The 17,564-nt window shown below is 37.8% G+C and overlaps 1 pseudogene across 1 annotated transcript in view; it reads left to right on the forward strand.

The window, feature by feature from the left end:
- Positions 1-4,548, forward strand: part of LOC306664756 (phosphoglucomutase-1-like) — a 45,860-nt pseudogene extending 41,312 nt beyond the window's left edge. Inside the window, exon 7 of the transcript XR_013766887.1 lies at positions 4,482-4,548. The product of XR_013766887.1 is annotated as a phosphoglucomutase-1-like (transcript). The remainder of the gene's footprint in view (positions 1-4,481) is intronic.
- The last annotated feature ends 13,016 nt before the right edge of the window (positions 4,549-17,564 follow it).

Here is a 17,564-nt window from a genome sequence, read left to right on the forward strand (position 1 = left end):
CAGAGAGAGGACTGTCTTATTCACCATCTTGTACTCGGCCTAGCCATAGTGTTCCTGACACATATGGGATACACACACATACACACACATACCATTTTTTAAAAATATATATATATATCAATGCTTGAATGCTAATGAATAAATGCACGGATGGTGCTTTCATTGCACTGAAGACATTTTAGAGGATCACTTGCCTTTAGCAGTGTACATGGACTCGGAGCCAAAGCTCAATTCTAAATAATTTTAGTGTTTGAACAGAACTGGATTGTTCATGCACCTGCACATACAGCAATTCTTCATTTGTCCAAAATCTAAAACAGAAAGCTCAAATAGGTAAAATAGAAAAAAAAAAAAATCAGGTTTATATAATAGAAAGAAACCACTGACAATAAACAGTTGATAGCTCGGACTTGCTCCTGTATATTTGTCTGCTTAGTATGTATCACTTCGTTACATGAAGCCTTTAAAGTAGCTTATGAGATCACAGCTAAAACAATTGAAGAATAAAAGTAATAAATAACAAGTGAGGGCCAGGGAAAATACTATTAGAACTTGTCAGGTGCCCAGGAAATCTTGCTGAATGAATGAATGAATGAATGAATGAATGAATGAATGAATGAATGAATGAATGAATGAATGAATGGTCGGTCAAGGCCAGGAAGGAAAGTAGAAGGTATAAATCAGGTTGTTATAACAACAGCTAATCTTCACAGAATATTACCGCATCCTAGACTCTCAATGCTTTACATATTTTAAGTCATTTAATTCCCAGAGCAACCCATGAGGTAAATGGCTTTGCGTAACCACATTTTCCAGATGGAAGACAAAAGGGAAAGAAGTTAATGCAGCTTGCAGCTCACTCAGGCTCACCCAGCCGGTGAATGACTGAGTCAGGATTTGAACCCATAGCCTCAGCCTCCAACTATGGGGCCATGCAATAAGTTCCTGTGAGAGAGGAGATAGCTACAGAATTGGGCTGACCTTACTTCAGCTAACAAGAAACTAAGGACTAATATCCAGCTAGCAATTGATAGTTTATAAAGTGCTTTTGACAGTTTCTATCTCAGTTGATCCTCGTAGTCATGCTTACTGTAAAGAGAAAACTGAAAGTCAGAAGAGTTAGTAGTCTTGTCCAATATCTCACTAATTTGGAGCAAGAATAAGGCCCATGGCTTCTGCCTCTGGATGCTGCATATGGAGTCAAGAACTGGTACGTGGCCACACTATTGTGCTAGCCAACCACGCCCTGGAATACCTTCTGTATCATCCAGGGACAATCAAATTAAATTTTCTGAAAAATTGATAATTCACACATATACTTGCAACTAAAACATCTCATTACCCAAAGAAAATTTTATTACTTTCATAGTTTTCAAAATCATATATTTGATTTTCTCCAAATGTTGGAATTCAAGCATACTATTGCTTTGGTAGGAATCAGTCAAGCATTTCCAAAAGCAAATCTCACTAAATTGGTATAATCATTAGGTAATTTTTCCTGTTCAAAGGGACAAGGACTTTCACTTAAAGATTTTATTTTATTACTTATGTATTTGTATATGTATGTATGTATCTTTTTTTTTTTTTTTTTTCCAGTACTGGGGATTGAACCCAGGGCCTTGTGCTTGTGAGGCAAGCACTCTACCAACTGAGCTATATTCCAGCCCTATGTATCTATATTTGATGCTGGAAGTTGAATCCAGAGGGTCTTACACATGCTAAGCATATGATCTACCACTGAGCTACACCCCAGACCCACTCAAATGTTTTAAATAGTCTAAAGATATAGAGGGAAGAGTAAAGAATGTGTTTGAGGAGAAAGGGGGCCACTGACCAGAGTGGGTAAAACTGGTGGAAATAGGAGCCCCTAGCTGGGCACGAGGGCACATGTCTGTAAATCCAGCAATTCAGGAGGTTGAGGCAAGAGAATCTCAAGTTCAAGGACAGCCTCAGTAACTTATTGAGGCCCTCAGCAACTTAGCAAGACCCTGTCTCAAAATAAACAAAAATAAAAAGGGCTAGGGATGTAGCTCAGTGGTAAAGCGTTCCTGGGTTCAATTCCCAGTACCGAAAAAAAAGAAAAAAGAAGACGATGACAGTGACAACCCTGCTGGGTGCTCTCCTTTGGGTCTTTTGATGAGATGAGAGCAACACTGCTGGGAAGCTCAAAGCTGGGCTGTCAGTCATCCTGCCTGTGTGACCTTGGTCTAATCTCAACCCTTTTCCCTCCTCTGTAAAATGCTGACCTCCTAGACTCAATATTTATGATTCTGTGATTATAAATGCATCAAAACATCATTCTTTTGTTCTTTATAGAATGGTTATAGATGCAGTCTTTAACCAAGACACCTGGGTTTAAATGGTCCCCGAAACAGCCCTACCTATCTTATTGCTATTGCTTCCTAACTATTAAGGTGTGTTCTGAATTAATTCTTTCTTTTTCCTCTTCTCCCCCTTCCTCTGAATCCTTATGGAATAGCCTGCTGTGTTCAAGTTTTCTCCTATGATTTTCCACCAATCTTAGAATCATGTACACCTCTGAGCAATGCTAGATGGGACCCTTGATTACAATAACGGTTGCTCTTTTCCACCCTCACCCGGCCCTGCTCACAGTCCTGCTGAGATGTAACTTTGATTTCATGCCTTTGAAGGGTGGCTAACGCTACAAAGATTGCTTTGTACGAGACCCCAACTGGCTGGAAGTTTTTTGGGAATTTGATGGACGCAAGCAAACTGTCGCTTTGTGGGGAGGAGAGCTTCGGCACTGGTAAGTTACAGGCCTGTGCTAGCATTTTCTTCTCCACAACTGCCACGTCCAGTGAAAGTTTAGACCGCTAAGACAGCACTGAAATAGCAACAGTAGCTGATGTGTCCTGAATCAAGACACAATTTATTTATAACAACCCTGATGGAGTATACACATTTGAAAAGCAGTGAGCACATTCCTCCAGGATGGCTAATTTTACTTCCAGAGGATCACATCCACTGAGACAGGAAGTTTGGGGGCCTCCTTGGCAGCATGGTCATTGAGTCTGTGGGGATTAAACAGTGATAAACATATTTTTCTTCACTCAGTGGCCAAAGAAACCTTCAGAAATGTTTTCATTTCTGGGAAGAAATATGGTGGAGCAAGTCAGTTTTTCGTTTTTATTTACGGAATTTCAGCACAGCATTAAATCTTTCTCATTCATAGGCCCAAGTTTTCTATAGCTACAAGTTATGATTTATCAAGGCTAAATTAAGGGAGACTATTAGGGTGGAACTAAGTTGGTAGGAAATTAAAAATACACCCTTGTGCGTGAGTAAATTGTAGCATGGTGAAAGAGTGTGATTGGGTATACTCCGTGTGTGATCCAAGACCTTTAGACCCCACTTTCTATACTGGCTATATTTCTCTCTGCCCAGCCAAATACAGAACTGAACCCTTCCCACTCCCCACTACCCCATCCTACCTATATCAATTTTATTTTCTAATCATCTGTTCAAGCATGTGGCCCTTGCCCACGTGTTGGTCTTCAATCAGGTTGCAAGGTGCTTCCATGGCTATATCTCTTCTATTCTGTCTGCCCAACATTTTGAAGTAAAGGAATTGATCTTCTTGGTCCTGTAGTACACACTGGCCACGTGTTAGCAAAGAGAAGAAGACCCAAACCAAGCATTCCCTCAGCCTTACAGTTGAGTTGCAATTCATGTTAGGTTAAACAGAACAGAGTACTGATTTCCTTTCCTACAATTCCAGATTCAGTGTTGGTAGGATGAGCTGGTAGATTTGATGCATGTTTACACAAAGTTTTGAGCAATTTAATATCCTTGGGAGAGTCGCAGTACTCTTGGGCAATGAATTGACTTGATAGAATTGGAAGATATTAACACAGATGAATGAGTTTGTGGGTTGAGCGATGTCCACAAAGAATGTTAGATCATTTCTGATGGTTTTAAGTCTTCAACCAAAGAATAATAGACTACTGCTTAGTCCTTTCCTATTTCATAAAATGGGATGGTGCCACTTTATTCCTTGAGATACTATATGAATACTCATTGAACCTCTGAAGTGGTCTTTGCCTGTGAAATTCCCCCTGTGTTATCCAACCCAGACTTGCCTTCTGTCATTCTTCCCTGTGGATGAAGACGTCTTTGGAGCCAGACACCGTTTTGACCCTGTGGCTTCCTGCCCCCATGTACCTATATCAGTGCTGAGCCTGGTGAAAAGAGAGAAGTCTAGAATTAGGTTTCCAAGAGTGTGTACGTTTGTGGAAGATTGCTAGTTTTGTGAGAGGTTTCTGGGGGTCAACAAAGATTGAGAAACTTGGACTCTACCTCTCTTTGATCTTCACAATGATATTAGCATTTGAATATTCCAGAACATTCTACCATAAGAACTCTTGTTAATACAGTTTTATCTATAGTAACCAAAATATCTTTTTATCTTATTTATTTACTTATTTATTGAGGAGTTTATCCAGCCATGTCTTATCCCATAGGCCCAAGTGGGAAGCTTTGGACAAGGACATCAGAACCCCAGCAGTAAAGCAGGAGCCCCTGTACTGACTGGGTAGGTACAGGCCTGACGGCAGAACAGCAGAAGCTGCTCTGTCTTGCACAGTAGGACTTCAAGAACTAGCAGCAGCTCCTAGGCCTGCGTTCTCCAGGCTTCCCTTCTTGCTTTCTGTAGTGAAGTTAACTGAACTCCTGATCTGCATTATAGAGGTGTTGGTGTCCACCTGCCACAGCCCTTGCTAGTGAATGATTCCAAAATACCTTTACAGAGTTTCCCAGGGTGGACATTATTGATCCTATAAGCTTTGAAATATTTGAATTCTATAGTTTAATTGAATGCAAGGTGCTTTATTTATTTCTGTATTTTTCTGAATGACAGCTGAGGCAATTTCTCAGGAAAGCCTCTTTGACCTTCCAGAGTGGACCACGTTCCCTAATTACTTTTTCTTGTGGCACCACGTGTCTATCCTTTGTTGGACTTGCTGTGGCTGGGATTTTACAATTATTTAAGATCATTTGATTCGTGTCTGCTGCCTCTGCTAGACTATAAGTTCCATGAGGACAGGGGTCTTATATATCTTATTCATTGTTGTGTCCTAAAAGCCTCCTGTAGAACTCAGCATAGAATAGGTGCACAGTAAATGCTTATTGAATGAATGAAAGAGCAAACTTCCCTTGGCACCTTCCATTTGGACAAACAGAATCTTGCTGTTGAAAGGAAAGAACTTTAAAAGTCATTTGATGTAATTTCCCATGTGAGGTTGGAGCCACAAGTGACCTGTCAGTGTTTTCCTGATTAAGCACCCACCTCCTTGGGGAGTCCTCACCTCGCCTCTTGCACTGGGACTCTCATAGGATACAATGCCACCCCTACTCTAGAGTCCAGGGTCAGAAACCCCAAGGTCTTTGCAGTAAGAAATGAGCTCCTGTGGAAAGAAAAGAAGTCTTCTTGCAAAGAGTTGCAGAGGAGTCGACTTCAGAACTGTCTCACCAAGTAAAACAAACCACTAGCATTTAAAGAACAAGCCTATAATACTGTATAACTAACATTACCAAATACACACCAGTCTGCTTATGATGGAAAAACAGCACCTTTCTTGTGTGATTATCATAACCACAGAGGCTGGGACGCGTCCTCAGACACCAGCATGATATACACCAAGGATAAATGTGTTTTTCAACAGGGAGTCAGAAACGAAGGGCAGACCTGCACAGATGGACCTGTTGCTTTTGGCTAATTTCATGGTGGCATGCTATTTCCTCCTCCTGACTGGATAGTGATGCACCTGAGTCAGTGGCAGAGGGCAGAGAGTCTGTTCTGTCCCACCATTGCCTTGCTAGGAAATTGAAAGTAAATCACTGAATAGTATAGAATGTCACTATTTTTTTAACCGTTTTTCAGGAAAATGGGAGGCTTGGGAAAGAGTGATAGGAAATCTGGTTGAAGATGAACTTGGTATCAGTTGGAGATGTGCTAGTACATTATCATTTGTTCAGTTCTAAAGGTTAGCAAAATTTTTCCTTGTCTCCCATCTTTAAGTGATAAGGTATTATACACAAGTGATAACTTGAAGAAACATGGATGCTGGTTTAAGCTCTGGGGACAGGACAGTGAGCAAGATACCCTCTCAGAGGGCTTCATGAGTTTTCATCAGGGAAAGGAAGATTGACTTGGCCAGGTCATTACAAATGTGTAGAGTGAAAGGAGATGACACATCAGGTGTCTGGGAGCTTTGTACTCAGGGTACCTAACTTTGTTCTGGGTGTAGGGGATCAGATTTTTTTGTCTTGCCCATGCTGACTTACCTGGCTTTTGAGTACATTTCCCCCCTAGGGGAAGATTTCAGCACCCCAGGTCTGGACATATCCCAGACAAATACCCCAGTAGAATGAGGCTTATGCCCTGGTCATAACTAACTCAGTTAGACTGATGCCCACAGGTCTGTCTCCTCATCTGTGTGTCTTTGTTCATCTCTGAGGGCAAGAGACTTATCTGATCATCTTGGTACTTGAATCACACAGTTTCGTGTTGGTTGAGTATAAGGTGAAGTTTGTGTTACGATACCGTTGCAGCCCATCAGCCATTTGCTACCTCCCTTCCTCCCTCCGGAGGTGCCTTATGGAGAGGAAACAAAGCTCCAGAGAAACAGTGCAGGAGTTGCTGAGTGGAGAGTCTGGGAGCCCCTGGGGACAGCCCCCTGGTGCCTGAGGTGGCTGAGAAGGCCTCCTGTGCCTTCCGAGTGGAGTTGCTGGAGCAATGGAAAGCAAAGAGGACAGGACAATGGGCAGAGCAGGGGCCTGGCCATTCTGGGGAAAGCCCCTCCTGAGAGCTGACAGGTGACCCAGCACCAGCTAGGGGCACAACACATAGTCTGGAGGGTGAGTATGGTCACAGGGGTTGACAGCAGGACAGAGCAGGGTAAGGTCAGCATCCTGGATGAGGGTGAGTTGAAAGTAATTGCTGGAGATATTAGCCAAGCTGATATGGGTATGTGGGGTGAAAATTTTCAGGCAGAGAGAACAGTGTGTTCAGGGGAATGTGGGAGAGATAGAAATGAGCAGAGAGAGAGGGACAGATAGATGCTGGTACATTCTGAGAACTCCCTGTAGCTCTTTTTCAGTGTCCCCTTCCATAGTCTGTCACTTGGTAGGGGCAGACGCCAGGGCAGCCCCTGAGGTGCCCATGTTGGTGGGTGTAACCTGATCCCTAAGCTGTTAGCTCTTGGCTCCCTTAGCAAGGGTTGACATTTTTCTTGGCTGAGACCCAGACTGTGCCCTGACTGAGCCATTTGTACTTATCACAAGGTGCTGATTAGGCCAAAGTGAAGTGACAGGTGTTTGAAGATGCTGAAGGGGCAGAACGCCCATGTGCTCCACTACTGGGTGCCTAATATGTGCTCTAGATACTTTCTATACAGAGGTGAACAAGCCAGACGCTATTCCTGCCCTCGTTTTATACACAGTCCATCAGAGAAGATAGATCGTGAATAAGTATTACAGGCTGTACCACTAACATGCATTTTTTAAATGCCTCATCCTTTATGAAATCTTTAATCCTTTCCACGATATGAAGAAACTGTTCCACATCTTGAGCTTCTATTTTAAAGCTAGTACTTTTTTTTCCCTGTGGGGTTTTTGTTTCAAATTTTTAAAAATATTATATTGGAAAATTGATCCTTTTGGGGGAAAGGAGAGATGGCATAGTTCAGTTAATTTAACACACATATAGCCACAACCACAATGGGGATTTAGAACAGTTCCCTCACCAGAAATCTCCCTCATGCTATGTGTTATAGTCATTTCTCCCTACTTCCCACCCTCCACCACACATGCATACCCTTACTCTCAGCTGCTGTTCTTTAAAATTATAGTTTTTCTGGTTTTGAGACTGACACGTAAATGAGATCATATAATATGTATGTTTTTGAGACTGAATTCTTTTATGCAGCCTAATACCTTTAGGAATCATCCAAATCAGTAGTTAACGTTTATTTCTCAGTAGTATTTTTATATGATTGTCACAGTTTGTTTATTCATTTACCTGCTATGTTGCTTTCAGTTTTACCAATTATTAAGAGATTCCATTAAACTTTATGTACAGGTTTTTATGTGAACAGTTTTCATTTCTCTAGTACATACCCAGAGATGGAATTTCTGGGTCTCATGGTAAATGTATGTTGACTTTTTTAAGAAACTGCCATTGTGGTGGGCACAGTGGTGCACACCTGTAGTCCCAGTTACTCAGGGGTTGAGGCAGGAGAATCACAAGTTCAAGTCCAGCCAAAACAACTTAGTAAGAACTTCTCTCAAAATAAAAAAGCTTAGGGGTATAGTAGTAGAGCACCCCTGGATCCAATCCCCAGTACAAAAAAGGAGGAGGAAGAAGAGGAGGGTGATGAGAAGAGAGAGAAGGAGGAGGAGGAGGAGGAGAAGGAGCAGCAGGAGCAGCAGAAGCTTCCAGAGTGGCATTTTCACCAGCAATGTATGAGATTTCTAGTTGTTCTTCATCCTTGTCAGCATTTGATTTTGTCCCTATTACTTATTAGAATAGATGTGCAGTGGTGTCTCATTGTGGTTTTCATTGCTTTTCCCTAATGATTAATGATACTGAGGAACTTTTTGACATACTTTTTTGCCATATAGTACATGTTGTTTTGGTAAGATGTCTCTTTGAGTCTTTTGCCCATTTTTAAATTGAGTTGTTTTCTTACTGTTGAATTCTGAGTATTATTTTTTAATAAATTCTGAATGTCTTATGTTGGATATGTGATTAGAAAATATTTTCTCCTAGTCTGTAGCTTGTCTTTTCATTTTCTTAACTGCAAAGTGAAAGTTTTTAACTTTGAGAAAGTACAGTTTATCAGTTTTTCCTTCATTTGTTTATGCATTTGATGCCAATTCTAGGAAGTCATTGGCTAACCCCAGATTGAAAGTTTTTTCCCTAAAAGCTTTATAGTTTTACTTTGTATCTTTATATATATGTAATTCAGTTCGAATTCATTTTCACATAACTTATGAGGTTTAGGTTGAGATATATTTTTCTTATAGATATCCATTATTTAGTACTGTTTGTTGAAAAGATTATCTTTTCTTCATGACATTTCTTTCATAAATTTGCTGAAAAATCAACTGGTGTTATAAATCCATGTATTTATGTTATTTTGTTTCCGGAGTCTGTTCTGTTCCATTGATCTCTGTATGTTTCCCTTTACTAGAACTATACTGATTGCAGTAGTTTTCTATATACTTAAAATATAGTAATGTGATTCCTCCATTTTTTTTTTGTTCTTTTCAGAACTCTCTTAGCTATTCTAGTTTCTTTCCCATTCCATATAAAATTGAGAACTAGTTTTGTTTCAACAAAGAATCATCCTGGGATTTGGATTGCTCTTGTGTTAAATGTATTTGTCACTGGAGGGAATTGAAATGTTTATTATATTATCTCTTCTAATTAATTGACATGGTATATCTACATTTACTTATTTAGACTTTCTTTTATTTCTTTCATCAAAATTTTGTATAAAGCATTTCCTATACATCCTTTACCAGATTTATTCCTAAATATTTTATGAGCTATAAATGATAGTTTTTTAAAATTTCAGTTTGCAGTTGTACATTGCTAATATATGAAAATACAACAAACTTTTTGTGTTGATCTGATAGCACAACACCCTTTCTAAACTTATTTATTAATCCTAGGAATTTTTTTTTTTTGTAGAATCCTTGTGATTTTCTTATAGAGAAGCTTGTCATCTACAAACAAGTTTCCTTTTCTTTCCTAGCTTATGTGTCTTTTTTTTTTTTTTTTTTTTCTTGCCTTATTGCACTGGCTTAGACTTTGATTATGCTGTCAAACGGGAATGATGAGAGTGGATAATACCCTTACCTTGATCACAGTCTAAGGGGAGAAACATTCAGTCTTTTGCCATTAATATGATGTTAACAGTAGATGTTTTTGTAGATTACCTCCATTATTAGACTGAGGAAGTTACCTTCTCTTTCTAGTTTGCTGAGAGTTTTTATCAGGAATGAAAGCTGGATTTTGTTAAATTTTTTTGCATAAATTGATTATGTCACATGATTTTTCTTCTTTAGACTGTTAATATGGTGGATTATACTGCTTAATTTTCAAATTTTGAGCCAGCCTTTCATTCTCAATTGACCCCATTTGGTTGTGATATGTTATTCTTTTTAATATTGTGAATCAGTTTGCTACATTGTTGAGCATTTTGGAGGCTGTGTACAAGGGATATTGGTCTGTAGTTTTATTGATTTATATTGTCTATGTCTAATTTGAGTATCAGGGCAATACCAGCCTCATAAAATGAGCTGTGAACACTGCTGCTGCTTGTTTTCTGGGAAAAAAATGTATAATATTTGTGTTATTTTTCTTCTTTCAATGTTGCTTTGACACATAATTATAATGTACCAATAAAAATATGGAAAAAATGGTTTGAATTTCTCCTTGAAACTACCTGGGCATAAATATTTCTTTGAAGGGAAGTTTTTAATACTAATTCAATTTCTTTAACATATAGGATCATTCAGTTTCTATTTCATCTTGGTTTAGTATTTGTAGTTTGTGGCTCTGGAGGAATTGGTTCATTTAATCTAAGTTGTCAAATTTATGTGCATAGTTTTAAGAAATTGGAGCCTGTCATGATATGCCCTTTTCATACTTGCTGTTAGTAGAATATATCTTTGTCAGTCTTGCTAGAGGTTTATCAATTTTATTAATATTTTCAAAGAACCAGGTTTAATTTCATTGATTTTTCTCTATTGTTTTTCTGGTTTCAATTTCGTTGATAGCTGTGCTTATCTTCATGTCCTTTTTCCTGCTTTCCTGCAGTTTATTTGCTCTTTTGCTATGTTTGTTTTTAAGATACAAGTTTAGATTATTGATTTGAAACCTTTCTTTTTATCCTAATATTGGCTTTAAAAATCCCTTGTGGATTATACTTTCTGTCTTATATTTTATTAGTTTGTGTGCATGTATAATTCTACCTATTTTAAACTCCTTGAGTCCAAAGATCTTATTTTATTTATATATTTTGGTTTTAGGGATTGAACCAGGCATCCTTAACCACTGAACCACATTCCAAGTCTTTTTAAATATTTTATTTAGAGACAAGTTCTCACAGAGTTTCTTAGGGCCTCACCAAGTTACTGAGGCTGGCTTTGAACTCTTGATCCTCCTGCCTCAGCTTCCCAAGCTGCTGGGATTACAGGTGTGTACCACCATGCCCAGTACAAAGATGTTATTTTAGGTGACTAATTTGGGGTCCAAGTATCTTGTATTGTGTGTTCATTATATGATGGATGGTTTGAATGGGAAGAGATGGATGAAAGGAGAGTACAGGAAGGCAATGAATGTAAACTGCTTCAGAGTTGTCTTCAAAATTAAGAAAAGTATATTACAGAAACTGAAAGTTAGTAATATCAATGGGGAGAATAATAACAGTTCTCTCATGAAGAAAAATTGGTAACACCATCTGTAATTCTCATAGGCAGTATTCAGAATCCCAGGTTTGTATACAGAATACTCCGTACACTGCAGCCAGTTCCTCTTAGTGGATAAACTGGAAACTGTTTCTTAGACAATTCAAGGGGCGGGGGGACATTTTTTTTTTACCTTAAATATTCTGATAAGTTAAGCAAAATAATGATTTAGAAGTAAACACCTGTATGAGTTTCTTGATTCCTTTCTTATGGTACATCCAGTATACTTTTCTTTGCTGTTTTTTCATTAGTAGAGCTTTAGTATAGATTCCCATGCCCCCTCTTGTTCATCACTTGCTGGCTACCTGAAATCACACAATGGGCCTCAAGAAAATTAAAGTATCTTTGTTAGTTTCCCCTGTACTTGCTGTGACAAATTATCATAAACCCAGTGTCTTTAAACAACAAATTTATACTCACATTTCTGGAAGCCCAGAGTTCAAAATCAGTATCACTGGTTAAATATCAAAGTGATAACAGGGCTGTACTCCCTTGAGAAGTACTAAAGGGGACTATATCTTGCTTCTTTCGGTGGCTGCCAACATTCCTTGGTTTGTGACCACATCATTGTAATTTCTCCCTTGACAGTCATATTGACTTCTCTTATGTAGTCAACACCCTGCCCCCATGATTTTCTTTTCAGAGGACTCTTGTGATTGCCTTTAGAGCCCACCTGATCATCCGGAATAATCTCCCATCCCCAAATCCTTCATTTAATTATATCCACAAAGTCATATTTGCCACATAAGTTAACATTCACAAGTTCTGGGAATTAGGACATGGGTATCTTTTGGAAGGCCATGATTTAACCTACCACAACATCTTACAAGGAATTGAGAATATTGATGAAATGGGATAACGAAGACATTCATTATCTCTTGAAAAATGTCCTTTACAATCTGTATTTTTAAAAATCTTATCTTTTGTCATTTAAAATATTAATATTTGCATATCAAATATTCATATAAATTAATTCAGACTGATATCCTTTATAGAAGATTCCAAAAATGAATTCTAAGGAAAAGTCCAATTTATCATGTATCAATTCTTTCACATATAGCCTCATGAATAACCACTTGACATTGAAACACGAGTTTAGAAATTATTACTATTTTGGCATAGGAACAAACTTAATTTCAGAATCATGGCTCCAAATATTCATTGACTTTTATTCCAATAAAATTTTTAAATATCTGAGTAACTTAGAGGTACAAATAGACATTGGGTGGTTTCATATTGCTTCCATGTGTAGGAACTAGTCATGTTAGTAAATTTCAAATAGATCAGAATTTAAGGTAATAAACTAGATCTGTACTCAGGAAGAACCTCTGATTTAGGCCTATGAATAGACATTTGTAACATTTTGGCATTAATTTGACCTTATATAAAATCATCAATTGCTTATTTCTCAGCTAGAAATTATTGAAAATTCTTTTAGGAGATTATCTGTAATTGACTTATTTTGTTAGCATTCTCTGAATTAAAAAATTGTCTTTTAGGCCCATTAGAATTTGTGTGTAGGAGAGGGATTTAGGTGATCTGTCTAGTCTTTTTTTAAAAATTTTTTTGGTTGTCAATGGATCTTTTAATTTTATTTATTTATGTGCGGTGCTGAGTCTTAAACCGAGGGCCTCACACATGCCTGGCAAGCACTCTACCACTGAGCCACAACCCCAGCCCCCTGTCTAGTCTTAAACTGGAGGTAATCCTAATATTCCTCATACAGATTATTCCACCATTACTTGACATTACCAGAGAATATGCTTGTTCACAAATGTAGAGTTATTTTGTATTTTAGCAATAATGTGATTCTTGCTTTTATTATATGCAATATAAATGCCTTCTGGGGTTTTTTATATATGTCAATTATGAATTATTTTTCAATATTTCTTGTTTTGATAATCAGGTTCTGTATGAACCAGGTAACTTATAAATGTTAAAGGGCTAATGCCACTAAAGAACCCCACTTTACCATCTAGTTTTCTCCTTATAAATTCCATATACATCTTCTCATTGTAAGTTACATATATGTATTATTGTTTTTTGCAACTATCAAAGATTGACAACTATGCTAAATACATTTCTTTTGATCATTACAATTGAAATGCAGATGATTTGTAAAGAATAAAGGCAAAACTTCCCTAATGAATACTGTATTAGAAAGTGGGGTTTGCCCAACATCATACATTTATATAGCTAGGAATTAACCCACCTCCCATCTGTATAATTTGTATACATAGGCAGAGAAATTCAGAACTGCTTTGATGGATAGAACCTAATCAAAATCTAGGTAATTTGGTTTATAGACATGATCCTAAATGGCATTTAAGGTATTTGCTCAAGTTTTACATCTTCCTTGCTTTTGAATGTAACCTAACATTCAAAGCTTAGGTTTATGCTGAATAGTACATAGCAGAAACACATTTAACTTTACTTCCTCCTAGGTCTTTGTTTCTAATTAAATTATATTTGAAAGGTAAAAAAGCCTAAGTTTCACACTATATTTCCTGGCCTTTTAATACTGGAGTTTGGTGTTGGACATGTATTTATACACACTCTAATATAATATTTGTGCTCTAATGTAATATTGTACTCTAATTCTTTTTTATTAGAGTTTCTCATCTACTCCCATGTCTTCAAATACTATCTATATGCTAATGAATTATCAATTCATATCACTTGATCTAGTTTCTTTTCTAAGACCTTGTACATTCAACACCTAATTCTGTATCACTTCTTGGATGTATGTTAGACACTTCATAGATCCAAAACAGAATGGCCATATCTCATCCTCCAACTATATTTAATATTCCTAATCTTAAACATTCAATGACATGAAGAGAGAGCCTACAGAATGGGAAAAATCTTTACCACATGGGTCTCAGATAGAGCACTAATCTCCAGGATATATAAAAACCAGATAACCCAATTAATAAATGGGCTAAGGAACTGAACAGACACTTCACAGAAGAAGAAATGCAATCAATCAACAAACATATTGAAAAAAGTCCATCATCTGTAGCAATTAGAGAAAAGCAAATCAAAACTACTCTAAAATTTCATCTCACTCCAGTCAGAATGGCAATTATCAAGAATACAAGCAATAATGAGTGTTGGCAAGGATGTGGGGAAAAAGATATACTCATACATTGCTGGTGGGACTGCAAATTGGTGCAACCACATGGAAAGCAATATGGAGATTGTGCCAAAAAGTCGGACTGGAACCACCATTTGATCCAGCTATCCCACTCTTGGTTTATACCCAAAGAACTTAAAATCAGCATACTATGGTGATGCAGCCACATCAATGTTTATAGCAGCTCAATTCACAGTGGCTAAACTATGGAACCAACCTAGATGTCCTTCAACAGATGAATGGATAAAGAAAATGTGGTACATATGCACAATGGCATATTACTCAGCCTTAAAGAAGAATGAAATTATGGCATTTGCAGGTAAATGGGTGGAACTAGAGAATATCATGCTAAGTGAAATAAGCTAATCCCCCAAAAACCAAAGGTCAAATGTCTTCTCTGATAAGCAGATGCTAATCCATAGTGGGAGTGCACAGAGTAGGGAAGAATGAGGGAACTTTGGATGGTGCAGAGAGGAGTGAGGGGAGTGGTGGGGTGGTGGGGAAGGGAAGGACAATGGAATGAGATGGACATTATTACCCTTTATACATGTATGTTTACGCTACTGGTGTGACTCAGCACCATGTACAGCCAGAGGAATGAGAAATTATGATCCATTTGTGTACAATGGGTCAAATTGCATTCTACTATCATGTATAACCAATTGGAACAAATAAAAACTTTTAAAAAAATATTCCTAATCCTAGTTTGCTAGGAACATCATTTCTTTTCATTCACTGTAAACATATCATCAAGTCTTGTTGACTATACTTTCTGAAAATACCTTGCATCTGTTCACTTCAATCCGTTTCCATTGTCTTCAACCTAAAGCAGTCCATCACAGTTTTCTACCTGTCTACCGGCTTTCACTTCATCCACTTTTTTCCTTTTACTCATTCACATGGCAGCTAGAGTGATCTCTAGAACAACTGTTGGTGTCATTACAATATTGCTCTGTTTTTTGGCATAGTACGTCAAAGATAACCCTTGAAGATATTATACTAGCTGAAATAAGCCAGACACAAAGGACAAATAAGGTATGATTCCACTTATTAGAATACTCAAATTCATAGAGACTGAAAGTAGAATAGTGGTTTCCAGGAGCAGAGAGGGGAGGAATAGGGAATTGTTTTCAATGTCTACACAGGTTCAGTTTGGGATGACTGAAAGGATGGTGATGTGGCTTCATGGCAGAGCATGCGCTCAGCATGCAGGAGGCCCTGGGTTCAATTTTCAGCACTACGTGCACACACAAGTTCTAGAGTTGGACAGTGGTAATGATTGCACAATGATGTGGATGTACGTCATGCCACTGAAGGGCCAATTAAAATAGCTAAAAATGATAAATTTTATCTTAGGAATATTTTGCCACAATAATTAAAAAAAAAACAAAAACAACTTTTGTTTGCTCAATATTGGTATCATAAAGATCCAAACACTTGACACTATGTTGTAGGCAGATGAGATCAGGCCTATTATTCCACCCTTCAGTTTCTTTTTTCTTCTCTCTCTTTTATATATATATATATATATGTATTATATGTTAAGCAGTGGTTAAGTACCCTATGCTTGGTACAAAAAAAATTAGGTGAAATTTTAAGAATACAATCAGATCACGTTAAAAAAAATTCAAGTTTATTATGCATACTAAGAGCAGTTCAAAAGGAGGAAGTATTTTTATTCTCTTCATACTTCACTTTTTATTTTACATTAGCATCCCTTTTTAAGGCAAGCAGTTTAAACTGATTTGTTGATAGCTGTTTGGTTAAATTTCATTGAATCATGACAAGGACATTTTGTGTTTTATGACTAGAGCCTCCAGATAAGAGGCCAGCCTGGCCTGGCCAACGCCTTGATTTCAGACTTGTTAAATGACCTGAACATTGAACCCAGCCAAACCTGCCCAGACTTCTCACCTGAAGAATTGAGAGATAATGAGTTTGTGGTACTTTGTTACACAGCAGTAGAAAAGTAATACGAAGGGATTATATAAAGACATGATTACCAGATTAGCATCCTGGAGCCTGCCAGAGTCTTGCTCGGATCAGAATGGCCCAGTTGACTGGCATAGTGAGCAATAATAAATGGTGGATGTCTAATGCCACTAGGATTGAGACTATTTTCTATGCAGTAGAAACTATGTTACATCTTCTGAAGTGAGAAAAGTAGAGTCATTCTTCTTAAGTGAAAAGCCCCACCCTACTTACAAAGATAGTGAAGAATGTAGAAACACCATGTGATCCAAATTTGAACTCAGCACTCTGAATTACCATTTACTGAGCAATCATTTATTAGAACTGTGATTGGACCTCTATATTCAGCATATAATTTAAACCATACGACTCTAAACTAAGTATTTCTAAGGCTCGGTGATTCTATGCTGTATTTTTCTTTTTTTCTTTCAGCACTGAAGACTGAATCCAAGGTCTCTACGTGTTAGGCAAGTGCTCTATCACTGAGCCACATTCAGCACCCCCCCCCTTTTTTTTTTTCTTATTTCGGGTTGGGTCTTGCTAAGTTGCCAGGTCATCCTGAACTTGCAATCCTGCCTCGGTCTCCTGAGTACCTGGGTTTACAGGTGTTTGCACAGTGCCTAACTACATTTTCATTTTGTGCAGTTAGGTAATCTTGATTATATTCACCATTCCACCCTCAATTTATTTATAAAATGGGGTTGATGACACTACTTTTTTTTTTTTTTTTTGCAGTGCTGGGGATTGAACCCAGGGCCTTGTGCTTGTGAGGCAAGCACTCTACCAACTGAGCTATCTCCCCAGCCCTTGATGACATTACTTAATGCACAAGATTATACAACTCTATAAACTGTGAACCCTTATGTAAATATTAGAAATTATTACCAGCAGTCCAGGCTTCAGTTTTCACGTAGTTTGTCACTGAAACTCATTTACAATGATTATATCAGCCCAGTATATC

Source organism: Sciurus vulgaris, assembly GCF_902686455.1.
Source record: "Sciurus vulgaris genome assembly, chromosome: 1".
Taxonomy (NCBI): domain Eukaryota; kingdom Metazoa; phylum Chordata; class Mammalia; order Rodentia; family Sciuridae; genus Sciurus; species Sciurus vulgaris.